The sequence below is a fragment of the Podarcis raffonei genome, chromosome 7 (assembly GCF_027172205.1).
Source record: "Podarcis raffonei isolate rPodRaf1 chromosome 7, rPodRaf1.pri, whole genome shotgun sequence".
NCBI classification, from domain to species: Eukaryota; Metazoa; Chordata; class Lepidosauria; order Squamata; family Lacertidae; genus Podarcis; species Podarcis raffonei.
In genome coordinates this window covers 510143-524982 of record NC_070608.1, presented here as the reverse complement: position 1 = coordinate 524982, position 14840 = coordinate 510143, and the positions used below count along the sequence as shown (strand labels likewise).

The window sequence follows — 14840 nt, the reverse complement described above, 5'->3', positions numbered from 1 at the left end:
CCAACAACATCTGGGGACCCACAGGTTGAGAATTCCCATCATCCCTGACCACTGGTCCTGTTAGCTAGGGATGATGGGAGCTGTAGTCGCAAAACAGCTGGAGGGCCGAGTTTGGCCACCACTGGTCTAGAGCCTGCTTTAAGCAGCTGCTCAATCTGCCATTCCCGGAAACAGGCCCTGAGCTCCGCCTCATGTCCACCTCCTTGGAGCAAAGTCCTCCTTCAGTCAACAGGACTTCCCTCTTAGTAACGATGCCCAGGATCAGGAAGCAAAGCTCACTCTGGTTTGTGCTCTGTCTGCAGAGAAAGGGGGGACGTCAAATAATCCCAAGGACACCGCGGATTCAAGGTGCACAATTTGCAAGCAGCGTGTGCAGGTTCAGCCTCTTCTTCCAGCAAATGAGAAAAGCTGCCGGGGTTGCCACCTTACCAGGAAAGAGGAGAACACAGGGACACCTGCTGCCGCCCTCCTGCTTCTGAGCAACAAACCAGAAAGTGCAACGAACCTTGGCTTCCTGTGACATCTGAACCCAGGGTTGCACTTTCGTTCTCCCCAGAAAGTCTGAATCACTAGCTGGCCTCAGGCAGTGTCTTGTTGCTGCCTTGTAAGCCCTGGATTGTGAGGGAGATGCCAGCCGGGATCCCTGATTTGGGCGTCACAGGAAGAGACAGTCAGTTCTCCAAGTAGTGGTGCAATGGCAGGAGTCGTTTTACAAAAGTGTCAATGGCAAGAACTGGGGAGAGCAAGGTTCAAATCACCACTCGGCCGCGAAGTGGATGGACTGGGTGAACGTGAGTCAGTCTAGTCTCTCAGCCTCACAGGGTTGTGAAAATAAAAGGGGCAAGGAAAGCTGGCATATAAATTAAATAAATTGTGGTCTTGTGCTTTGCTTCTTCCCCTCACTGGGGAAGAGTGGCCAGGCAGAAAGGACTCCCCCCTGCTTGCTCCCAAGTGGACACAGCTGTGCCAGCCATGCTGGCTCCTTGCAATGTGCAAACACGGCCAGGCCTGGCTGAGAGCGCACAGTGTGCAAAGAGGGAAAGGGGTGTGTGTGTCACACAGTCCGGGTTGTGTGTCCTTTGAGGAGGCAGCGCTCTTCTGCCTTTGATGAGCACAATCTGAACTACTGTATACACAACAAGAACAAGCCGATGAAATGGTTTACTGGCCCCAAACAGTAAATATCAAGTGCTTGAGTAATTGAAGTTGTTCAGATTAGAGGAGAAGGCGGTTTCCCTGGACAGACTGACAGGGGCCAGATTGTCTCTTGGGCCTTGACTGTTGTTTTGCAAGACCAAGACAGCTGTTATGAAAGGGCAAATTGCACCCACCATGTGACACTTCAAGGGCTCTTTCACAACCAGCATTGAGTGTGACCCTGTTCGCTCACTTTTCATGGGATATCCACTTAACACTGTCATGCTAAAGTTGTGCTTTCCCCATTTTGGACTTTCCCAGATGACAGGAACATGTCGGAAGAACAGATGAGGAGCACAGATCTGCCAGGGCAGATGTCAATAATAATAATAATAATAATAATAATAATAATAATAATAATAATAAAATTTATTTATACCCCGCTCTCCCCAGCCAAGTCCGGGCTCAGGGCGGCTAACACCCGATATAAAAACAAATTGATTGAAATACAACGTAAAAACAAGATTAAAATTCAACATTAAAATGCAGCCTCATTTCAATGGAAACTCAAATCAAAAACTTTTTTGGGGATGAAAACATCAAGTCTTCACCAAGGCTAACTTTCCAGACTGGTCCTACATGGCCAGAAAAAAGCCAGGGAAGTCCCCAAAGAGGAGTTCCATAGCAGTGCCTTCTGTCTTTTTAAAAAAGGCACGGCTTTGATGCAGATAGCGAAGTGTCGGCGGACTGAACCCACCGCAGCTCAGGACAGGCCCATTGCAGCATTGGGGGGGGGCACCTCCTATAATTCCATTTTTGTTCTTTTGATTCAACAGTGCTACACCTCTCTTTCATTAAAAAAAATGCGGGGGGGGGAACGTTAATTATGATTAAAAGCTTTATTTTAAAAATTAAAACAGGGTTGTAAAATGAACCCCCACCGGGGTTCTGGTGAACGTGTGCTGAGGTGCAAAGCCCCCCCCCCCCGTGCAGCAGACGCAGCTTGCCTGCTTGTGTGAACAGAGCCCAGCACTCCCCGCAGTATGAAAAGGCCACTGCAGCACTCCTCCTCCTCGCAGCTGGCAATGGAGCAGCAATGATTGGGCAGCTGAAGGAAGCAGCCTGAGCCTTGGCAGGGAAGCCGGCCCTGGAGCAGGGATTTAAGGAAATGAAAGCGGGAGACACCTTCCCAGAAACAAGACGCAAGGCCCGGCAGACCCCAAATAAGCAGGAAGGGCAAACGTAGCTAAGGAGGAATTCTGCATGGAATCTCCTGCTCAAGGACCCCAGATCGCAGCAGCATCAGTCCATGATAACCCCATAGCAAACTGGGGGGGGGGTGTTTCTCCCTCCCCCCTTCAGACCAAGCAGGGGGGCTGGTGAGGGTGCACAGAGAAGATGCCAGGCTGTGCCAGCAGCAAGGGACATGTTATTCCACTTTTGCGGCCCACAGCTACTGGCATAACTTGGTTGTGCCACTTTGCCAGGAGCTGCAAGACGGAAGGGAGGAAGGAGGGCAGCATTTTGCACACACCGCCCCCCCCCCCCGGGCCCCCTCTCCTTAGTGCCCATTCCTAGCACTTGTTCGCTTCTGTCAGCAGCCAGGAGGGGACCAGGCAGCTGTTTGTAGAAAAGGAAACTCGGGCTCCAGCACTTTCCCAGGGAACTGAGACAAGGCCAGGGTGGTGCAGGTTGGCTGGCTGCACTGGGGGAGGGGGGAGGCTGGGGGGGGGCTGCAGCTGGCCAAGAATTATGCCCCTGCTCATGGAGCTTCATGTTGAAGAACCTCCGGGGGATGGGGGTAGGCCAAGGGTTTGAAAATGGTATAGGTGCAATATATTCTGAACAGAAAGCAAAATTAATTGTAAATAATGTGGTCACAGAAGAGTTCAAGATAGAAAAAGGGACACGACAGGGGTGCCCTATCTCCCCATTACTTTTTATATCGGTCCTGGAGGTTTTGCTTAATATGATTAGGAGGGACCAGTTGGTTAAAGGGATTCAGGTCGGAGTCAAACAATACAAACTGAGAGCATTTGCAGATGACCTAGTACTTACATTGCAAGAGCCAGAAGCTAGCACGAAAAGAGTTTTGGAAATAATTCAAGAGTTTGGCCAATTGGCAGGATTTAAGTTAAATAAGTCAAAGACTAAGGTATTGGAGAAAAATTTAACACAGATCGAAAAAGAAAGGTTTCAGAATGAGACGGGGTTGATTGTGGTTAAAAAAGTGAAATATCTGGGTGTGAATATGACAGCTAAGAATGTGAATCTATTCAAAGACAATTACGAAAAAACTTGGACAGAAGTGAAAAAAGATCTGGAGATCTGGTCAAATCTGAAGCTATCCTTGTTAGGTCGAATTGCAGTTATAAAAATGAATGTATTGCCAAGAATGTTGTTTTTGTTCCAAGCATTACAAATAATGGACAAAATGGATTGTTTCAAGAAGTGGCAGAAAGATATATCTAAATTTGTCTGGCAGGGCAAGAAGCCCAGAATAAAATTTAAGATATTAACAGATTCAAAGGAAAGAGGGGGGTTTGCCCTGCCAGACTTTAAATTGTACTATGAAGCGGCAGCTTTCTGCTGGCTAAAAGAATGGCTGCTTCTTGAAAACACAGACATTTTGGATTTGGAAGGATTTAATAATATTTTTGGGTGGCATGCATATTTGTGGTATGACAAGGTTAAAGCGCATAAAAGTTTCAAAAATCATATTGTCAGGAAAGCACTATTAAATGTCTGGGTTAGATATAAGGACTTGCTGGAAAATAAGACTCCAAGATGGTTATCACCAATGGAAGCTAAGGCAGTTAAAAAGCTAAATATGGAGTCGAAATGGCCAAGATATTGGGAAATTTTGGAAAAGGAGGGGGACAAACTGAGATTGCAGAGTTTTGAAAAATTAAAAGGGAAGGTGAGAGATTGGTTACATTATCATCAAATAAATGAAGTGTTTAAATTAGACAGTAAAATAGGCTTCCAGGTGGAAAAATCAAAATTAGAGACTGAACTATTAGAATCCAGTACTAAGAATTTGTCAAAAATGTATAATCTGCTGCTGAAATGGAATACACAAGATGAAATGGTAAAATCAAGTATGATTAAATGGGCTCAGGACATTGGTCATAACATTATGTTTGCTGATTGGGAAAAGTTGTGGACCACCGGGTTGAAGTTTACGGCGTGTAACGCCTTAAGAGAAAATATAATGAAAATGATTTATAGGTGGTACATAACCCCAGTCAAGCTTGCAAAGATCTACCATTTGCCTGATAATAAATGTTGGAAATGTAAAGAAAAGGAAGGTACATTCTTTCATCTCTGGTGGACGTGCCCGAAGATTAAGGCTTTCTGGGAAATGATCTATAATGAACTGAAAAAGGTATTTAAATATACTTTCCCCAAGAAACCAGAGGCCTTTCTCTTGGGTATTGTCGGCCAGGGGGTGTTAAAGACAGATATAACTTTTTTCATGTATGCTACAACAGCAGCTAGAATACTTATTGCAAAGTACTGGAAGACACAGGATCTACCCACACTGGAAGAATGGCAGATGAAGGTGATGGACTACATGAGTTTGGCAGAAATGACGAGCAGAATCCGAAACCAGGGAAGAGAAGCGGCGGAAGAAGAATGGAAAAAGTTCAAGGACTATTTAAAGAAATACTATAAAATTAATGACAGTTAGAATGATGTTGGATTAAAATAAATGGTTACTATTAGTAATGGTTAAGACAAAGAGAATAAGGTGACTAGCATAAATTTATAGTAAAACAAGGCAAGATTCGCTGAATAATTGTAAGAATTTGGAATACAGAAACGGGAAGCAAGAGGAAGTCGAGGAAGTAAGGTTTAGAAATTGGGTCATGAAATGGTACTTGTTTTTTGTTCTATTATTGTTTGTTGTTTGTTTATGTACGTCTTGTTTCTGTTAATATAAAAAATTGTTTAATAAAAATATTATAAAAAAAAAAAAGAATTATGCCCCTGCTCTCTGGCCCAAGAGGGACCCCAAAGCAGCCCCCTGGGCACCCAAAGGGGTTTCCTTTCCCCATGCCCAGAGAGGGTGCTGCTCCAGGCTCACTGAGAATGGATGACGGCAGACTGGGAACTGCGGGGGGGGGGAGGAAGGAGCCCTTGCTGGTGCCACTTGCAGCGCCAGCCAGCCAAGAAGCCCCTCCAGCAGAGACGCCAAGCCCAAACAGGGCAGCAGAGCGGAAGCAACAGGGTGGGGGTTGCCTGAAAGGAGGCTGGCCAAAGACCCCCCTCCAGGGAGGCTGTGGAGGGAGAGGCGCCCCCTCCCAAGGGCCAAGCATCCCAGCAACATCCCAGCAGGCCAAGGCTGCACCTGTCGCCGTTGCTGCCGCTGCGTCACCAGTCTCCGTGTCCACGCAAGGCGCACAGAGACCCCTACGGGTGGCAGCGCCAGCCGAGGACGGGGGGGGGCTACGGCGTCCCCTCCCCCCCGGCTCATAATCCGCTTTGAGCTTAAGGCGCCCTAATTCCCGGCCGGGCCTATTTCTGGCCTCGCAACCCTAATCCCTTCGCTCGGCCCACCACCACGGGGAGAGGGCACTGAGATGCCCCCGGCCGAATCAGCCACCAGGAGCGGAGGGCAGCCAAGACCAGGGAGCTTGGATCTTTCCGCCTCACCAAAACCACAGAAACCCCAAGGGACCCCCCCCCCACCTGCAAAGAGCAAAAGCAACATCAGCTGCCCCCTCTTTTTAAAGATGAGGCTTGCGGCAGGGGGGTGATTCTGGGAGCGGGGGTCCTTTCCGCAAAGGTGGATAAAGGCACCAAGGGAAGCTCTAGCGGCAAAGTTCCCGGGTCCCCCTGCCGCCCAGCGCCCCCGCGATGGCTCTTGGGTCCTGCCTGGCATCCCTGCCAGGGGCTAGAGCGGGCCGCCTCCTCTGCTGGGCCCACCGAGAGCAGCCTCCAAGCCCAGCCCAGTCCTCCTGCTTCCCATTATGGACTGGGATTAAAGGGCATTGAAGAGACTGGCAGTGAAAGACCAATTCTTGGGGTGTGCCACCTGCAGCCTGAGAAAGCAGCAGCCTGGCCGGGGGAGACTCAGGGCCAGTCTGGGAGAGAGGCCTGGCAACGCACAACAAAACCCGCAAGCTCAGAGCCACGGAGGGACCAAGGCCAAAGCAGCTCTTCTGCAGGACAGGATGACCCACACAGAGAAGCTCCAAGGGGCACACAGCGGCTGAAGGCTCAAGTCATACCAGTGGGGGGGGGAGACCCCCTTTCTGTGGCCCCAGAAGCCCCTCTTCAAGTGCAGGGTTCTGGAGAACCCTTCTCCTGAGTGCATCTAGCCATGATTTCACCTGACAACTCTCAGTGTCTTGCACTCTAGAAACTGCGCTTGCAGACCAAGATGACAGACGCCGAGAGCCAATTCAGAAATGCGTTACGTGATGTCCAGCATTGTGGGAACCAGCCAAGAGACTTCAGGGCACCGACCAGCACCTAAACCCAAAATCCAGCCTAATCACCTAGAAAGAAACCAAACCAGAACACAGGCCGGGCGGGTGGGCGGCCCTCCAGATGTTTTGGCCTACAACTCCCATGATCCCCAGCTACCAGGACCAGTGGTCAGGGATGATGGGAATTGTAGTCCAAAACATCTGGAGGGTCGAAGGTTGGGATGCCTGCCTTAGAAGCACCTCCGCATCCAACACAATAGATTCTCCGGCCCTCACTTCCCTCCCTCCCCTGAGATGGAACGTTTTATGCGCGCTATAATATATGGCAATGTGCCTCTCTCTGCGCATTTTGCGGGGTTGTGCATTGACGCCGTGCATGAAAAGCAGCCCCATTTAGCACACGGAGCGTGTGACTGCGCTCTTCCCTCACAGAGTGATCCATGCACAAGAAGATACCCCCCCCCTTGAGCGAGCAGCATGTTCAGTTTCGTCACAGGAGAACATCCCAGAATTCTCTTCTGCCATCTGGAGAGCAACAGCCCCTCGCTTGATCTGTGGCGGAGAGCATTGCGCTGGCAAGGAATGTGCTCTGTTCATATTCTGCTTGTTTTCTTTTTTAAAAATCAAGCACACACGCAAAGCAGCTTCCAAGTGTCAATCGCTCCAAATGGCTCCAAGGGGCCATTAAATAAATTGGCCCCCCAAGGCACCTGTTTCTCCGCAAGATTCCCTTTGTCCCAGACGCTGAGGCTTCAGGGAGCCAAGCACAAGGCCCCAATCCCTCCTTCCACCAGACACTCTGCCCATCTGGATCCCAATGCCGCCCCATCTCCTTTCTATCTCACCATCCTGGTCAGCCCCCCCCTTTTTACAGAGACTCCAGAAATGCAGCGGAATCTGGAGCAAAAGGCTGCCTCTTGTCTCATTTCTTGAGAAGTCTGAGCCAAGGGTAGGATGCTGCACTCTCATTGCTGAAACGGTTGCTCTACCTGGCAAGGAGATTCTCCCCCCCCCCCATCCTCTGCACACCTGGGTGATGCAAGGCAGACAGAAAATGGTCCAATGTAGAAGTTCCAACCCTCAATTGTGCCTTGAACACTTGAAGAGTTCAGTGTGGTCTGAAACCTCCCTCCCAGCTTCAGAAACACAGGCGGACCCCCTAAAACGTGGCCTCGCTCCCTCGGGGTCCTTTGCTCTGTGGGACCAACAAACTTGCCAGGGACCTTTAGCTGCTCTGGGTGAAACTTGGGGTCCCTTCCAACTCTTTGAAAGGCAGACTTAGCGCCACACTCAGCTTCCATCAGGGACCCCAGTCCTGGGTGGGCTGGTCTGCCACCCCCCAGCCGCAGCACGGGAGCCCCTTCCTCCTCCTGGGGGAAGGCCCGGGAGCTGGGAGGGGGCAGCACTGTCCTCCCTGCCCCACCAGGGCACCCAGGGGCCACCACCACACGGACCCACGTCATCTGGGCCCTGGGCCAGCGTTGAGGGCTGGGCTGGGCTGGAGCTGATTTCAGCCAGCTGCAAAGGAGACTGGAAGGGCCAAAGCATTTCGCAGCCCCCAGCTCACTGCTGAACCGTGGGGCTTGCAGCCCCTCGCGGCGCATTCTGATTCTGCGCCACTTCCCCACTAGCCAACGTGGCAAGCCAAGACCCTTTGCTCCCACCCAGCCAGCGCTGACCAGAGGCAGCTGCTGCATTTGGGACACACATCTGGCTCCCCCAACAGGGGGGACATGCGCCAAGGCCCAGGCACTGAGCACAGGGGCTCTGATCCTGCCCGCCCACTTGTGGGACCTCAGCGCCCTGCACCAAGGAGGAACTGGGCTGGGTCCAATCACCCACCATGATCGTAGCACACTGGTAAAGGTAAAGGGAGCCCTGACTGTTAGGTCCAGTCGCGAACGACTCTGGGGTTGCGGCGCTCATCTTGCTTTACTGTTTGAGGGAGCCGGCATTTGTTTGCAGACAGTTTTTCCGGGTCATGTGGCCAGCAGGCGAACCAGAGCAGCGCATGGAAACGCAGTTTACCTCCCCACCAGAGCGGTACCTATTTATCTACTTGCACTTTGATGTGCTTTCAAACAGCTAGGTTGGCAGGAGCAGGGACCGAGCAACGGGAGCTCACCCCGTCACGGGGATTCGAACCGCCGACCACCTGATCGGCAAGTCCTAGTCTCTGTGGTTTAACCCACAGCGCCACCCACATCCTAGCACACTGGTGCTCTCCAGCAGATGTTGTGAATGACACCTGCCCTCCCCCCTGAGGCCAAGTTCCCTGGGGTAAATGGGAGTTGTGGTCTTGCACACCTGAAGGCCCCCATGCCAGCCAACTCTCCTCTCTCACAGCAAGGCTGAGTGTGACTCCCGCAAGGCCAAGCCAGGTGCAAAACCACAGGAGGGGGTCAGCCGGGGGGGGGGGAGATTCACTACCCCATCTGAACCAGACCCTCTTGCCTGCCTGCGTCCTGCCTTCTTCAAAGCTGCCAGCTGCCCAGAGGCACAAATCAAGGATATAGCGGTAAGAACCAACAACAGGAACCACACGCCTTCTTTTTCCTCCTGGCCTCTTCCTCCCTCACCCACAGCCTGGGCTTTATTCCCTGAACACCCACCAGGTGCCAGGACCCTCCTTCCCTCCACCCGCCTTCTAGAAAGGCCTCTTCCCAAAGATATCAAGGAAATTGAGAAATCATTCCCCTCGGAACAAACGAAAGGAAAACGAAAACCAGAGAGCAGGGGTGTCAACTTGAATAAAATACCTGGGAGGGGCAGGTAAGCCCAGGCCCACGTAATCGATCACAAGGCAGGGTTCATGCACACCCTTTGCCTGCCAATGCCCATCAACTGGGGGGAAGCTTCTCAAATATTTTAGGGGGGGGCAAGGGACCCGGCCCCCAGGAATTGGCTCCTACGCCAGAAAGTCTTCAATACTGAAGGCAGCAAACCTGCCCTGCCCGCCTGCATTTCATCTGGGCCAGGTTTCATTTACGATTTAATCCCGTGTTTTCGGGGGGGGGGCGCTGCCTCTGCTCTGATGCTGCTCAGCCGCGCTGGGTTTTTCCGCCCCGCCTGTCCGAGGCTGCCTTCGGGGGCTCAAGGAAAGGCAGGTGAGGCTGGAATTGGTTTTAATAGGAGGAGGGGATAAAATCTCCGTCGCCCCTTCCTCCTTTCTCCCCGGCTCCATCCATCCTTCGACGGAGCCCCTCCAGGGTCACCTACGCTGGGAAGGGGGGGGGGCACGCCCGGCCCGGACCCCCCTCCCGCCCCACCGCATTGCAGGCCTCCGGGGACAGCCAGAGGGGCTCGGCTCCGGCCTCGCCTTCCAGCCCCGGACGCCGCGGGGCAGCTCGACGAAACCCCACGACCAGGACCCCATTGCAGGGACGGGGGGGTGGCCAGGTGACGCGACGGGGCCCCCGCTCGTGTGGCGCACCAAGGCAGCTCTCATCTCTCCCCCGGCGGCAGTTTGCATGCGTAGCATCCCCTCTCTCCCCCCCCGGGGGGGCTTAGGATCCCGCTAGGGCCGCGCAGCCCCCGCCGCAGCGCTGCTGGGACCCGGGCCGCTGTCCCGGGAGCCCCTCGCTGCCCCCCCCCGCTCCGCCTCCGCCGGGCTCACCTGACGGGCTTGGGCGCAGCTCCGCGGCTCGCCTGGCGCAGCTCGGCGTCGAGGGATGGCGGCGGCGGCGGCGGCGGCGCTGCGCGGGAGGGGGCGGGGGGCTTTCCTCCCGGGCGGGGGCGGAGTGTCAGGAGGAGGGGCGTGGCCAGGAGTCCAAAGGGAGGGGGAGGCGCAGCAGCGCCGCCGGACCAGAAAGAGACCCCCACGCGCCCGCCCGCCCCCCCCCCCCTCGGAGAGGCGGGCTGCAGCTCCGGATTCCGGGCAAGAAGAAGCGCACCTTGGAGGCAGGTTGCGCCACCAGCCCGGCGGCCTCCGGATCCGGCCCCAGGGCAGCGCAGGGGGCTCCTCGGGCAGCCTAAGCTGCGCTCCAGGGGGGGCACCCAAGCGCCCCAAGGGACGCCCCTCCGTCCGCGGGACCCGAGCGCAGCAGCAGCGCTCTCCCTGCGCGGCGCCCGAGGGGCGGCTGGATCAGGAGTCCTGCCCCATTGCAAGCCCAGGGGGGTCCCAGCCCCCTCCCGCCCATCGTCGTCCTCGGGGGGAGTCGGCCCCCCAAGCTGGTCTCTGCCCCGAGCCGCTTCCCATCCGGAGCCCTTTCCGCCGCCAGGGGGCGCGCGGCTCGGAGCGCGGAATCACCTCCGTGGGAAAAACATGGTCCCGAACAATAAACATGGGCGCTGATTGGACCGGGCAGGTTTGAGGGACGCGGCGTCCGGCGAATCAGCCGCTCCCAACGAGGCCGAAATAAAGTCAATGTTGGGGAGGGATTAGAGCGCCTGAAGCGGCGGAGGCAACCAATGGGAGGGAGGGAAGAAGGGGGGCGGCCGGACCAATCAGATTCTGGGGCTCGGACTGACAGCTAGAGTCACCAATCCGCAAAGGGATGCGTGGGAAAAGCTGGTCGACGTGAATGAGGCGGAGGGAGCCTGCTGGCTGCGCGCGCAGCCGGGGCTGGAGTTCCAAGGCGCGGGTGGCTCGCAAGTTGGAGTAATGATTTATAATAATAATAATAATAATAATAATAAATTTTATTTATATCCCGCCCTCCCCAGCCGAAGCCGGGCTCAGGGCAGCTAACAACAATAAAACAATACAAAAGTACAACACAAACAACACTCTAAAATCATTCATTATAAAATTAATTAAATTCAAGCCACTGGCCACCATTGGGCCAGAGCTCCGCGAAGATTGCCGAGGGAGGGAGTCAGGCTGTGCCCTGGCCAAAGGCCTGGCGGAACAGCTCTGTCTTGCAGGCCCTGCGGAAAGATGTCAAGTCCCGCAGGGCCCTAGTCTCTTGGGACAGAGCATTCCACCAAGTCGGGGCCAGTGCTGAAAAGGCCCTGGCCCTAGTTGAGACCAATCTAACCACCTTATGACCTGGGACCTCCAAAATATTGTCATTTGTGGACCTTAAGGTCCTCCGCGGGACATACCAGGAGAGGCGGTCCCGTAGGTACGAGGGTCCTAGGCCGTATAGGGCTTTAAAGGTTAAAACCAGCAGTTTCGAAGTCCCTGAACCTCCGGCTTTCAAAGAGAAGCTTCTCATTTCTTTCCTGTTTAGGGAAGCTTTGAATAATAATAATTAATAATAATAATAATAATAATAATAATAATAATAATAATAATTTATTATTTGTACCCCGCCCATCTGGCTGGGTTTCCGCAGCCACTATTAATGTTTAATAGGTTATTGTATATTTTAATATTCTGTTGGAAGCCCTGGGGAAACCCAGCCAGGTGGGCGGGGTATTATTTTTTTTTTAAAAAATCATTATTATTATTAATAATAATTTGGTTATCCAAAACAAAACATGCGATTCCTGAAGCCCTTCAGAGCAAGAGGGGAGCAGCCGGCCAAACAGAGCAGCTGTGTGTGGGAATCGGGGAAGATCGGGGACCTGAGTATTTCTCATTTGTAAAGAACGGAGCAGGCAGGCCCGGGAGGGACAGGACCAGGGATCTTGATGGACAGGTTGCAAAAACATGTACTCAGATTTCTTAGGAGTCAGTTCTGTTTCAGGATGGGTTTTCTGTTCTGGGGCTGGACAAAACCTGACCTTTAAAAAGATGTTGCACATGATGTTGCCTTTTCCTTTTGTCTTTGGTACCGACCAGGGCCGGATTGAGGTTTGATGAGGCCCTCAGCTACTGAAGGTAATGGGGCCCCTTCTATGTCCAGCTGTCCTTTGTCAACAACAAATTGTCTCTATTTTTTGTGTTGAATATATGCTAGATGGTAATGTAGCAGGTATCTCAAGCCATTTGCACATGCAGAATGTAGGCACCCTATATATAGAAAGGAGCAAACCAGGGATATTTGAGGGAGCAGGCTAGCAGGCAGGGCCCATGACTTACATCACAGAAGCCCACACAACACAAAACACTGTTGCTGCATATTTTATTTGTTTTCTATCTTATATTTTGGAAATGTACATCCAGTTTTTTTCTTTGATTTTTTGGGGGGCCCCCAAGAGAGTGGGGCCCTAAGCTATAGCTTGTTTAGTTTATACGTAAATCCAGCACTGGTAACAAACTTGGGCCATCAAAAGCCCCTCCCCCCCATTTTCTGGTAACCCAGGAACCCTCCTGCAACAACAGAATAAAGGATCAGACTTTCTAGCCGTTTTGCTCTTTATCTGACTTGGCTATTATTTCCTTTTACTCTGACCGAGGAATGAATCTTGAGGGGTGGCAAGTCCCTTGAGTAGGGCTGAACCAAGGTGACCCCAATTTGTATAACAGGATGATCTGGAATGGGGGGCTTTACTTGCAGCGGAAAAGGAAGTTGGTAACTTCCGAGGTTGGGCCTCAAAATCTTCTTCTTCTTTGGCAATCACTCGTAGCTGAGTAAGATTGTTTTTTTAATGATATTTTTTATTAATTTTCATCAAGAAAAATACATATCGCACCACATTACAACTTTAACAAATTTTCTCGTTTTTGGACTTCCTTCAGCCTCTCTGACAATCATCCGAATTAAACTTTTTAATTACACATTTCCTAAATTTGCTATTGCCTTTTAACATACCCTTCCACACCTGTTTTTCTTTCTTACAATATTTCTTAGGTTTTTACAGAGCTTCTTTAAATGCCACTAACGTTATTTCCTTATCACTTATACATTCCCAATACTCCACTAGCTTTCCCCAGTCCTCAATAAACTTTTGATCTCGTAAATATCTGATCTTCCCTGTCAGTTTATCAAGTTCTGCATAGTCTGAGTAAGATTGTTTTCCTTAAACACGGTTTTAACATTGAGTCTGTAAGTGACTGTGGAGGCCAATTCTGGATCCACACGTCCTTCCACAGTGGGGACATTGGTTTCTGGGTGGGAGCTGATCACGCTGTGGATTTGCCTTCCTCTTAGCACGTTTCTCCCTTGCATCCTGAGTTTGAGTGTCTTCAAAGCCCATGACACCTTTGGTCAAGGCTGTTCTCCAACTGGAGCGCTCGCAGACCAGTGTTTCCCAATTGGTGTTTATACTACATTGTTTAAGAATTGCCTTGAGACAGTCTTTAAACCTCTTTTGTTGACCACCAGCATTATGCTTTCCATTTTTAAGTTCGGAATAGTTGCTTTGGAAGACGATAATCAGGCATCTGCACAACACGACCAGTCCAAAGAGTTCATGTTGAAGAATCATTGCTTCAACACTGGTGATCTTTGCTTCTTCCAGTACACTGATATTAGTTCGCCTGTCTTCCCAAGTGATGTGTAAAATTTTTCGGAGACACTGTTGATGGAATCTTTCGAGGAGCTGGAGATGGTGTTTATAAGTGGTCCATGTTTCACAAGCATACAGTAAGGTTGGTAGTACAATAGCTTTGTAAACAAGCATTTTGGTTTCCCTGCGAATGTCCTGGTCCTCAAACACTCTACACTTCAATCGGGAGAAAGTTGCACTCACAGAGCTCAGGCGATGCTGGATTTCGGCATCAATGTTGGCCCTTGTGGAAAGATAACTGTCTAGGTATGAGAAGCGATCAACATTTTCCAACGTTACACCATTGAGTTGGATTTGTGGCGCTGCAGAGGGGTTATTTTGTACTTGTTGGTGCAGCACTTTAGTTTTTTGGATGTTGAGTGATAGGCCAAGCTTTTCGTAAGCTTCTGCAAAGAAATTTAGGATGGTTTGGAGGTCATCCTCTGAGCGTGCGCACACTACGTTGTCATCAGCATACTGAAGCTCTATGATGGAAGAGCTTTCCATCTGTTCAATATATGATTTCTACTCCGGGGGGACTTTCCCTTCGACAAAGTGTAGGATCATGGCAATGAAAATAATGAATAGAGTTGGGGCAATAACACAACCCTGTTTAACACCTGATCCCACAGTGAATGGTTCACTTTGAGAGCCATTGTTATCTGCGATTGTTGTTGTCATATTATCATGGAGGAGCCGAATGATGTTCACAAATTTATCTGGGCAGCCAATTTTCAGAAGAACACTTCACAGGGCATTACGATTTACAGTGTTGAAAGCCTTAGTCGGTCAATAAACGCCATAGACAGGGGTTGGTTTTGCTCTGCATTTTTTTTGAAGCTGTTGAGCAGTGAAAATCATGTCCACTGTCCCCCTAGAAGGCCGAAAACCATTTTGGGATTCAGGAAGGGTCACCTTGAATATTGTTACGAGACAGTTTGCTAAGAT

The 14840-nt window shown here is 51.3% G+C and overlaps 1 protein-coding gene across 1 annotated transcript in view; it reads right to left on the bottom strand.

The window, feature by feature from the left end:
- GRINA (glutamate ionotropic receptor NMDA type subunit associated protein 1) overlaps positions 1 to 10296 on the bottom strand; it is a 28554-nt gene extending 18258 nt beyond the window's left edge. The window contains exon 1 of the mRNA XM_053395019.1: positions 10192 to 10296. The gene's annotated coding sequence lies outside the window, so the exon portion shown is untranslated. The remainder of the gene's footprint in view (positions 1 to 10191) is intronic.
- Positions 10297 to 14840: the final 4544 nt, after the last annotated feature.